This window comes from Pinus tabuliformis, chromosome 2_1 (genome assembly GCF_031772625.1).
Source record: "Pinus tabuliformis cultivar Carrire ecotype Pingquan chromosome 2_1, CPIR1, whole genome shotgun sequence".
NCBI classification, from domain to species: domain Eukaryota; kingdom Viridiplantae; phylum Streptophyta; class Pinopsida; order Pinales; family Pinaceae; genus Pinus; species Pinus tabuliformis.
Genome location: NC_142299.1, coordinates 684,664,295 through 684,677,278, shown reverse-complemented (window position 1 = coordinate 684,677,278; position 12,984 = coordinate 684,664,295).

Below are 12,984 nucleotides of genomic sequence, written 5' to 3'. Positions count from 1 at the left end.
TGAGGTGCTCTACAGGCTTACGATCCCAGTGAGCTTCCGCTCGACGCCTTGTCTGTTCGGGGGGCGGGCCTCTCCTACCGTGCCCACATCCCCTCGCTGCTCGAGCCATAACCTGGGCGGTAGAGACCTATTGACATCCAAACGAAGTTAGATTCATCAAACCTTTCTCAACACTCCACCTTTGCCATTCATGCATTTCCTCTCTTACACACTTCTCCCCCTAAGTGTAAGAGTGGCCCAGAGCCCGCAGTTGCACGAGGGAAGTGGGTTTCAGACTCTTCTCCTAGGGATCCTCATAGTACCCATCCCCCTTACTATGGCTCATATGCCGATCATCCCGCTGTGTCTGGAGCCGAGCCCGCAGGCCCTTCCAGAGCCTGGTAGGACGTCTGCAATTATACCTGCCTCTTGCACCCTCAACCAACAGATGCAAGTCATGGCTTCGCTTTCCCCTCCAACCAGATTGTCACCTGAGGTTCCTATCTTTGCCCTCAGTGCCATGCGGGTTCCCATTTTCCCAATGGTCACTCTGAATCTTACTGCCATGGTTGTATTCCCATCTCACTACCCTCAACTCTTTCCTACCTCTCTATTAAGCACCCAACCCCCGGGAATTGTAATACCACTATCCCTTATCCCCCTGGCCTGAGAAACTAAAGATAGACCCAAATATCTTCGCAGCCCGCACTTTCCCACTCTGCAACCATGGTTCTGGTTCAATTGGGAGGGAATCAAAATGCAGAACCAGGCCATGGCATGCCCTTGCCACCCCCAATGCTTCCCATACAATGCTAATCCACATTGCATCAGGCGCTTGCCCCTCCCTTCCCCCCAACAGAACTGCAACCAATTCATGGAATCAATATAGGAGTAGGACCAAATTACATAACCAGATTCCATGTTTTCTCCGCAACCAAGGTTTCCTTCTTTCCTTCACCCTTCCCCAATTCTGAATCACCTCCCGTCTCCATAGCTACTCTCTCCTATCCTACACATCGAATGTGTTAGCCTTCTCCACCAACCTACCTTATTTCTTTCTCCGCCACCTTCCCCACTCACCATCCATCCATTCATTCTGAAGGATACCGCACCCCCTTCCTTGAGCATGTGGGAGGTCGCGGTTGTTATGGCCTTCGTACTACCCATATCAAATCCCAGCCTGGCCTCTTTGACATTGACTCGCATCCTGATCGGGAGAACTTGAATTAATATATTATTTGAGTAAAAAATTATAAAAATTATAATTTATTTTATATATATATATAATATATATATATATATATATATATATATATATATATATATATATATATATATATATATATATTAGAAGTTTACATCATTAATTTAATTTTATGGTGTAAAGTAGACAGATTTGATAGCAAGTTTAAATCATTAATTTAATTGGAAATTTATTAAATGAAAATATTACTTTTCAAACTTATGACTTTGTTGTCGAAATTATTAATTTCATAAACATTATTTTTCAAACTTATAAATATGTTTTCATAGTTATTAATTTCATCATGACTTGGCAGAATCAAGAAATTAATTTTTCAAACTTATAAGTTTGTCTTTGTCATTAATATTTGAATGCTAAATTTATGGTGTATAATTTACATGTTTGATCACACGTCAAAATATTTACTTAGTTATACATTATCTAAACGAAATATCTTTTTAATTTGTTTGTTTAACATTTTAATTTGATTACTAATAAACTTAAATATAATTGTATTTGTCACCTATGTAAATTTTTCATTTAATTGATAGATTATTTAGAATTTTTTTATTATTATTATTTCAAAATCATAAATTACATTGAATTTAGGCTTATGGGATCCATCTTAAGAATGTTGAGAGTTTTTTTAGTAAGAATCAAATTAGAAACAATCTATCAATGTTCAAACCAACTAGTGTGGTTCATCTTGTCATGACGATGAACCACACTAGATGGTTAGAAACACGTCCACAATTTGTTTCTAATGTAATTTTTATGGAAAAACTCTCAACATTCATAAATTACTTTATTATTATTTTAATTGAATTACTATTAAACTCGTTAGAAATTAAACAAATTAATTAATTAAAATTATTAATATATAATTAATTAACTGAAAATATTAATTCAAAATATAAGTTTATCATAATTTTGATGAATGTTATATATTATTTATCATTTAATTTTTTTCATAAAAATCATTAAAATATTTTTTCTAAATAACAAGAATTTTATTAAGATAAAACTAGTTAACTTTGTAAACCTTTGTATTAAAATTATATTTAATTTTATATTTCTATTATATTAATAAAGATTTCGGTTCATATTATTTATATATATATAGTTAATATATTTATTGAAAACTATATACAATATTCCATCCCTTTCCATGTAAAAAACTATATATAATTTTCTATCACTTACCATGAAGGTAAGATCTACTGTTTAAATGTCTTATAAAATTAAAAACTACACACTTGAAAGAGGGAAAATATAAATATTTACGCATATACATATCTTAAGGTTTAATGGTGTTTGGCTTGCACACAATTATGAAGTCTCAATTTGTATCAGAATTTCTGGTGAGTAAGAAAGGTAAAGTTTGGTTTAACTCTTTAAAAAAAAAAATAGGATTTTAAATGAGATACATATTGCTAAAAAGAGTTATAAGTGCTTTATACATCATATCTATAAAATGTTATTTAAAATTTTTAGAAATAATAAATTATAAAATTATGTAAATTTCATGAGAACAAATAAATTAAAAATGTAATAAATTATTAATAATTTATGAAAATTAAAAATTGTAATTTAAAGAATATAAGAAAAATAAATGAAGTCAAAACATAATTAAGTACATCAAATATTAAAAAACTTTGTTCACTATAATGGGAAAGATGTGTGTTTCTTTACAAAGGAATTTGGTTATCCTTCCCTCCATTTATCTAATGTGATCCATGTTATGAAACCAGCTCATGAAAAGATAGAATATAAAGATCAACGCCTTAGAAATCTGCCTCTTCAAGGAGGTAACCTCCTTCACATTACACAACTGAAAAATTCTTGGATGATACAAATGAAAAAACCTCCTTTCTATATATAGGAGTCTAAGGGGTCACAATATAATCAAATCCGACATAACAATAATAATATATGGCACAACAATAGCAATAGTGGGCTTCTATGGGGCACAATAATAACAATATGGGGACAATAGGGGAACAACAATAACAATAAGGGCTATAATGACAATAGTAATGGGGGAATCACTAGTATTATATGGACCTAACATGCCCCTCTCCTTCAAAAAAGCGTTGTCCTCAACAATTGAGTAGTTCTAGATGCTTCTGTATAAAATTCTCATCCTCCCATGTGGAATCTTCAGCGGGTAAGTTCTTCCACTTGACAAGATACTCCGAAATTGATCGATTTTATAGCTGTCGAGTTCCTGTTTCTATGACTTCATCAGGTTCCAATATGATTTTTCTTTCCTCATCAAGTTCTGCCAATATTTTTTGAACTGGGAGCTTGTCACCAATAACCTTCTTTAAGCATGAAACATGGAAAGCTGGGTGCGCTTGGGAAGCTGCAGGAAGCTCCAATTTGTATGCCATAGTACCAATCTTTTGCAACACCTTGTATGGACCATAATACTTTGGTGATAATTTATTATACTTCTTAGCTTTCTTGAGGGGAATTTGTTCATATGGTTGTAGCCGTAGAAATACCGAGTCAGCTATATCAAAACTTCTTTCCCTGCGATGTTGATCTGTCTATTGTTTCATTCTATTCTGTGCCAAAGTTAGGTTATCCTTTAAGAGTTAGAGAACTTGTTGTTGATGCTCGATGTGATCTTCCACTGCTTGAACCTTATAATTTTCTCTTAAATATGATGTGATGGATGGTGGGTGATATCCATAAAGTGCCATAAATGGGGTCATTTTGGCTACAGTATGGAAGGAAGTGTTATACCACTATTCAGAGAAATGCAACCATTTGACCCACTGTGTCTGTTTATCCGATACAAAGAAACGAAGATATCCTTCGAAACATTTTTTCCTATCTCATTTTTCCCATCAGATTGAGGATGATAAGATGAGCTTTGAGCTAACTGAGTACAAAGGCAAGAAAATAATTCTATTCAAAAAATTCAAGTGAAAATGGGATCTTTGTCTCTTACAATAATCTTTGGGTTTCCATGTAGCTTTTGATTTGTTTCCATAAATGTAGTAGAAACTGTACTAACTTTAAATGGATGAGATAATGCAAAAAATTGTTCATATTTGGTAAGTCTGTCAACTACCACCATGATGACACTCTTTCCTTCAAACTTAGGTAAACCTGTGATAAAACCCATTGAAACCTCCTCCCAACGTTGAATTGGAATGGATAAAGGTTGTAATAGATGAGGGGACTTAATTGTTTCAACTTTATTTTGTTGGAAAACCAAACATTCCACAACAGAATTTTGAATATTAGATTTAAGGCCATCCCAAAAAAATTCCTTCTTAACCTTGTGGTATGTTTTTAAAAAATCCCGAGTGCCCTCCCAAGGGAGAGGCGTGCAATTCCATACGAATATTTTGTTTGAGTTGGGAATTCTGAGATAGGTATAAGCGATCTTTGTACCATAACGAATCATTGCTTTCTTCATTTATCCAATCTGGTTGGATAATAGAAATGGCACAAAGCAACGCTTCCACATCCTCATCCTTTCTTGAGAGTGCATCTGCCACAACATTTTGCTTCCCTTTTTTGTATGTGATTTCAAATTCATAACCTGACATCTTTGTGACCCATTTTTTCTTCTATTCTAAAGATAATATTTGTTCTAAAAAATATTTAAGGCTATCATGATCTATTTTTACCTTGAAGTGTCTTCCTATTAGGCAGGGTTGCCATTTTTTAAGTGCATGTAGTATTGCCAATATTTCCTTCTCATAAATACCTTTGTGTAAATAATTTCCTTTGATTGGACGACTTCCAAAAGAAATGGGTCTTTCTTCTTACATTAAAACAACACCAATTCCATTTCCTGAGTCATCACTTTCCACAATAAAGGTTTTTGTGAAGTTCGGCGTAGCTAAGAACGGTGCTTGGTACATTTCCTCTTTAAGATGTTCAAAGGCCTTCATTGCTTCTGGAGTCCATAAAAATGCATCTTTCTTCAATAATGTTGTTAGAGGTGCTGCTATTCTCCCATAAATCTTAACAAAATTGTGATAATACCCTTTCAACCCGAGAAATCCTCAGAGATGCTTTATGGATATGGGGATTTTCCATTCCTTAATGGATTTAATTTGCTAGGGTCTACCTTAACAAATTCATGAGATACAATATGACTGAGATATTCCACCTCTTGTACTCCAAAGAAACATTTGGAACTTTTTGCATATAATTTTTTTTCCTCCAATAGTATGAGCACCCTCTGAACATGTTGAACATGATCCTTGCAAGACTTTCTATTGATTGGTTTATCATGAAAAAATACTAACACAAATTTTCTAAGGAAGGATTTGAAAATGGAATTCATCAAACCTTCAAATGTAGAAGGTGCATTCGTAAGGCCAAAAGGCATGACCAAAAATTCATAATGACCCTCATGAGGTCTAAATGTTGTTTTCGGAATGTCTTCAGTCTTCATTCTGATTTGATGATATCCTAAATGAATATCCAACTTGGTGAAGTAAATTGATCCATACAATTCATCCAATAGTTCATCAATGACAGAAATGGGAATTTATATTTAATAGCGAGCTTGTTGAGCTCCCTATAATGTGGACACGTGCACCATGACCCATCCTTCTTGTGCACCAATACTACTGGAGCAGAGAAAGAACTTTGACTAGGTTGAATTATACCAAGCTCTAGCATTTTTGCAACCATACATTCAATTTCACACTTTTGGGCATAGGGATATTTGTAAGGCTTGATGTTTGGAGGAACACTTTCTAGAATCAAATGAATAACATGATCATGATCACGAATAGGTGGGAGACCTTTGGGAGTCTCAAATACCTTGGAATGATTATCCAAGACTTTTTGGAGATCTGGAGAAATATATGATTTCGATGTGGGAAGCTCTAGCAAACATAATTATTGAATTACTCCTCATTGTTCTTTATTTAGAAGGTTTGTCATTCCATTAGAGGTGATTATCTTTCCTGGTTTCCCTACGATTCCTCTTAATTCAACTTCCTTTCCTTCCCAAGAAAATTTAATGAAAAGTTCTTGAAAATTAAAATCTATTGTACTCGAGGATTGTAGCCATTGGACTCCTAATACAACATCAGCACCACCCATTGGAATGGAAAGAATTGGGCTATTCAATACAGATTCTCCCATGGATATCTTGATATTATGACACTTTCCAGACCAATTTATGGTTCCTCCACTTGAAACCATCACTTGACACTCTGGTGGTAGATCTAGGAAGCAATTCAATTCCTTAGGTATCTTACAATGAATAAAATTATGGGTACTCCATGAATAAATCAAAACTATTACCCTTTTCTTCTTGATTTGTCCTTCTATATTGATAGTTTGAGGCGTGATAATTCTGGCCAATGCATTACAAGATATGATCGGATTCATTTCTTCTTTCTCTAGGTTTTTTCATGGTGTATATCCTCTTCTTTTGATGTTTCTTTTTCCTTTTCTTCCTCCTCTTCGCAATCTATGTAAGATAATTTCTTCTCAGCACACTTATGACCTTTAGTGTATTTTCTATCACAACTGTAACAAAGCCCTTTTTCTATTTTTTCTTCCAATTCTTGGGTTGTAAACCTTGTAGGTTTTGGAAGGCTAGGGGAAACAACACTTCCATCCTTATAGTTGTGAATGGTAGGCTTCCTTGTTGCCATAATTTTTCTTTCCATTTTTCTTGCTAATGTGAATGCCTTCTCCAATGAGTCAGGTTCCCATAGGAGAACCTCATGTTGGATGTTATCCTTTAAAGTCCCTATGAACACATCAATCCTATTCTCCTCAGGAATATCTTCTACCCTTATATTCAAGTTTTGGAAGTCCTAAATGTGCTCCATCATTGAAACCTTTTGTTTGAGGTTTATCAATTGGCTAAAAAAGTGTTGCTTTTTGTATCCTCATAATGCGCTATCATTTCTTCCATAAAAATTGCCCAATTGACAATTTGTTTATGAGATAAAATCCATTGATACCATACAAACTTATTTGGTTCCAAATATAAAGTTGCAATGCGTAATTTTTATGTGTTTTGCACGTTATGGAGATTGAAATATTTCTCCATCTCTAGTATCCATGTTACGGGATCCTTGCCATCAAAATTCCTTATATCGATATTTGGAACATGGTGGGTCTTCAATCCAACTTCAGAGTCTATGAAATCATGATTAAAATTTCCTTTGTTCTCATCATGAGTTTCCTTTACTACCCTTTCACCATTAGTAAGCATTTCTTGTAGAAACTTAGTCAAATCTATCTTCAAATCTTCCATGTCGCCTTTCATATTTTCTTCTATACCATCCATCTTAGCATCCATGCCATCCATCTTAGCTTCCATGCCATCCATCTTAATGTGTACGCCATTCATATTAGCTTCCATTCCATTCATCTTAGCTTCCACGCCTTTCTTTAAACCATCAATCTTAGCTTTTGTTACCTTTTGTGAGAGTGAAAGTTGTTGCACTTGGTCTCGTAATTTTGGTATATCATGTTGCATTTCTTCCTCTTCTTCATGAGTCATGCTAGAGCTTTCAGATTGCTTACTAGGTGTTTCCATTTCCTTTCTTTGGGGTATCAATTAATGATAATTATGCTTCACTATGCCCTTTGAACTTCAAACTAATTTTTCAACCCAAACTTATGCAAAATTTTAAAAATACTACACACATTTTTTCACATTGTAGAAGCTCAATATTGAATTTGTTGTATCTCTGTAATTGCAGATCTCCAAGGTCTGAAATTGATTCCTACGGTATTCCTCTGAGTCCTCTTTCCAATGCCACCAATCTTATCAAAATTGGATTCTCCAAGAAAGAGTGATGCACAATCTCCCAAGATGACCTGATTATATAATTTTTCAATAGAGAGAACTTGTACAACATGCCATGTGTCACTGTGTCGACCTTCAGATTTGAAAAGGATACATAAAAAACTACTATCCATCCTATTTTTGTAACTTATGAAATTTCAATATGATGCTGAGAGAGAAAGTTATGACGATTTTCATAAGGTCACATGTTTGGAATGTAATTCGGGAGTCTGCAAAAACCCTAACTTCCTGAGATCAAATCTCTGAAAATATAGTGAGACAATATCTTAAATTCAGACTCAAGGTTCGAAACGATTTCATCTCAAATGAGTTTTTTTTAGCTTCTGAAACATCTCAAAAACAAATTTACAGCGAAAATGCCACAATGACCTGTTTGGAGCAACGAAACCCTAGAATCCAAAGCTCTGATACCAAATGTTATGAAACCAGCTCAAAAAAGAGAGAAAAGAAGGATCAACACCTTAGAAATCAGCCTCTTCGAGGGGGAATCCTCCTTTACATTACACAAATGAACAATTCTTGGATGATACAAATGAAAAAAACCACTTTCTATATATAGGAGTCTAAGGGGTCAGAATATAATCAAATCCGACATAACAATAATAATATAAGGGCACAACAATAATGATAGTGGGCTTCTATTGAGCACAATAATAACAATATGGGGACAATAGGGGCACAATAATAACAATAAGGGCTACAATAAAAATAGTAATGGGGGAATCACTAGTATTATAGGGACCTAACAGAGCCAACATTTTTAACTCCTTAAAAATGTCAACTAAATAAAGTTATTGATGTAGAATAATGTTGATGATGTGAATTTGTCAACTAAATAAGGTTATTGATGTAGAAGAATGTTTATGTTTTCAAGTTGATGAGAATAGTGTGTGTACCAAGGAGCTTAGCTATTCATCTTTAAGCTAGCATGAAACAGAGAAGAAAAACCTAGATCTAAGAGGTTTCGAGACTTGTGTTTTGAAACAATGCTTGTTAAATTACTAATGGCCAGTATAAAACATCAAGGAAACAAAAAAATCCCAAGAAAGATGAAATACAATAGGAAAAGAAAATCAATGTACTCAGAGTCCCTAGTTGAGTCACCAATTATGTTTAAGATAGTAATTTCACCTATATATCTTTGTTATTTTAACCTCAACAAGCTTGGCCTAGAGAAACAAAGATTTTCCGAGAAGGTGTGTATGTGGATGACGGAGTGAGGCAAAGAAACTAGACAATCCCAAGCACATTCAAATTCGCAAGAATAAAAAATGACATATCTTTAAACATTAGATCCTTAACTCTATTTGACAAAGCCAACTCTAGGAAGCTTGGGAACATAAATGTGTAAGGAAGGATCTCCTCTATGCAGTCTCCCCTCAACTTTCTCTAGTGGCATCAATCGCCTGGGATGCCCCTCCTAAAGTTCCCGTCAAATTCAAGATTTTATGGTGACTAGTCTTCTGCGAGGCACTAATTAGGCCCTAATTTTGACTACCCAAGAGCTTGAAGCAACTTAGGGTCCATCAACCACATGTTTTTAGGACGGCCCCTACTCCATAGGTATGAATGGTTCATTCCCTCTATCATGTTTTTAGTTGAATAATTTAAAGGGTTCCTTCTCTACTATCTCTATGAATCCCTCTGCTAGTCTGACGAATATTTCCCATCCAAAACCCACAATCCTTTAGAATTGAATCATTCTTGGTTCAATTATCCCTCTCTCCATGAATCCATAAATCTTCAATGGAGTCATTCCTCTTTGAATCGTTCAGAATACTTCGCAATTCATATCCATCAAAACCTTAAGTAATCAAAGGCTACCATTTCAAGGTGGGTAAAATTCAAAAGGGCTAGGGCATAAAAAGCCATGGATGAAATCCAATCTAAATTAAGATACTCGATTAATCAAGGCATATCAAGGGAGACCTTCATAGACCATAGAACATACATTCAAACTCTAGAGAAACAGGGGAAAACTCTCTATGATAGAGAAAAATAATGGAGAATGAAAAGTAGGGAAAGCTAGTTACAAGTTGGGGATGATAACACTATTTTTTTTAATATAATTTCTAGTAACTCGAATTCAATAAATAATATCCGGGAATTAAAAAAAATTATGGATTGGTGGCCATATCTTTCCAAGGGATATCCTCACGATTTTTCAAATATTTCAAAGAAATATTTCAACAAGATAACATAGAAACTATAGGGCTCATCTTGGATATAGCTAGAATCATCCCAAGATATGTTAACCACAAAGAAAATGAATCCCTGGAGGCTAAAGTCAACAACCAGGTACTCCACGCTTTCCTGCATTTAGACAGGGCACTCCTGGCTTCCGCAAGTTTCCTCCATTCAAAACCGACACTCCAGGCTTCCCCAAATTTCCTCTGGGGCCTCCATTCAATTTTTCACAATCAGGGCCTCCACAACATCCCTTCGATATTCCACTACCTCAGCACCCCTCCTCTGATGCTCCTTTTGGCGCAACCACTGCTCTAGGCTTTCCAACCAAGTCCCTCCCCATCTGATGCTCCTTTTGGCACCAGCAAAAATTTTGAAGCGGGCCTTCAAGCGTCGACAAACCATTCGTTGCAATGGTCTTCGCTCAGTTTTCCACCATTTCAACAACCGGGTACTCCACACTTTCCCAAATTTCCTTCGGGGGATCCATTCAATTTTCCACGACCAGGAACTCCAGGATTCCCCAATTTTCATCCAAGGCCTCCATTCAATTTTTCACGACCTGGCACCCCAGGGTTCCCCAAATTTCATCCCGCCCGAGCTCCATTCAATTTTCCACGACCAGGCCCTCCTCGCTTTCCCAAAACTCCTGCAGCCCCTACCTTCAATATTCCACCAACCCCACAACCCACCACTCCCTTCTATATTCCACCTCAACCCCCCTCTAAATCCCCTTTTGGCACCCCAGGACCTTCCAGTCAATAGAAAATCCCAATCATCATCTTTCGGGGCTCTCAACAGTTGTGTTTGACGTATTGTAATAGTTTTTCGGGGTTTTTTTTCCATTAGAATGAGTTGTGCTTGATTTACGGTTATCATTTATATCATGTTGTTGATAAAAGTGTAATTGGTAGGGCTCCTGAGGTGTAATAACAATTGTGTGTGCTCTATATATCCCTATTATTATTCCTACTATATTTATAAATAATCCTTATTTGCTTCTATATACGGGTGTGCTCTATATATCATATTGTTATTACAATATATTTCATTATTTGTCCTTTTGGCTATGGTGGTGATTGTGCTGCAGCTTATAAATTTAATCATGATTATATGAGTAAATTTCATCTTAATCATGTCCTTTTTCTAAATAACCAAATTGTTCTGCAATACTTTACATAACCTGAAAGTAATGATCATGAATTAAATAGCCAAATTGTTTTGTAATATTGAAAATACTTATTGTAATTATCATCAAGTTTCTAATATCTTTTATAATTGAAAGTAATGATTATGAACCAATAGATTTTTATAGCTAATACAATTTTTTTAAATAATATTATTACATTTTAAAATGAAAATATACCAGGCCAATTAATAAATATAATTTAGCTTCTAATATCAAAATAAGGTGTTTTTTAAGAACAAAGAAGCATTTTTTTAAACTCTAAATATTAAAAGTAATGATCATTAAGATTGTAAAATCTTTTGTAATTGAAAATAATGATCATAAATTCATACACTTTATAGACTTTATAGTGAACAAAATTTTCTTAAAATAGTATTATTCTATTTTAAAATGAAAAAATATAATTTACATTTTGATACTAAAATAAGGTTCGTTATCTTTTTTTTTTTTCTTGAAAGAAAGAAACACTATTTTTTTAAACTCTAAATATTAATCAAATAGCTTGTTTCTTTGTATACAAATCAACACATTTTAAATAGTCACATAACATTTTAGAAAAAAAAAATTGTTAACCAAGGAACTTGATTTTAGAATATTGAAACTAACACTTTTTATATATAGATATTTAATTTGGAATAACAAAAGAGGAATAGCAGAAATTAAGTCAATTGGTTGATAGATGATTTATTGTTTTTATTCATAAAAATTTAACTATATGCAAAAGAATATATTTTTTTCATTGTTTTGGTTGTTATTTTTACATTTATAATAATAATATGATATAAATATAATTAAATTAATATAAAACAATTTTAACAAATTTAGATAATAATTTAAGTGAGTTGTCTTTTAATATTATAATTTTTTATTTTATTATTTAAAATTTTATGAAATTAAATTATATATAACTAATGAAAATAAAATTATGTTGTTTTTCTTTATATATCATATAAATAAAAGGTAGAGGGATTCTTACATTTTTAAAATTTGATATTCAGCAATTACAAAGATATATTTGAATTAGTAAAAATAAAAATAAAAAAAAATATTTGTATTAGTAAAAATAAAAAATAATATTATTTCATTGTTGTATTGAAATTCATATCTAGAGAATATTTATGTATCTTGCAATATTAAATATTTAACAAAAAAGAACAACTTTTTAGCTTGAAAGGTATAGAATGTTGGGTTAAACAAGTTGTAAAGAAGAAAATTGAGGAGGTCCAAAGCTATCAAATTGAGATCCTAAATTAGGAGGTCATATTTTGATCCTTCACACTATCAAATTGATATCCTAAAATAGGAGCTTATATTTTGATCCTTCACACTCACAAGCTATTCAATCTAGTAGTCAAGCAAGTTTTCCCAAACCATTGACTTAAAGCTTCATTTCTCCTATTTTTAAAACCAAGGACTAAATAATCCATCTACCTAGAGGACCATTATGATACACCATGCTATTCTAGCCAAGTCAGACCTATAATAATTTCGCAAAAAAAAAGATTAGGATATGGTTATAATTTTAAGAGAAAGGAATAAAGAAGCTTGAGAAGATTTTACAAGCCATCATTCCAC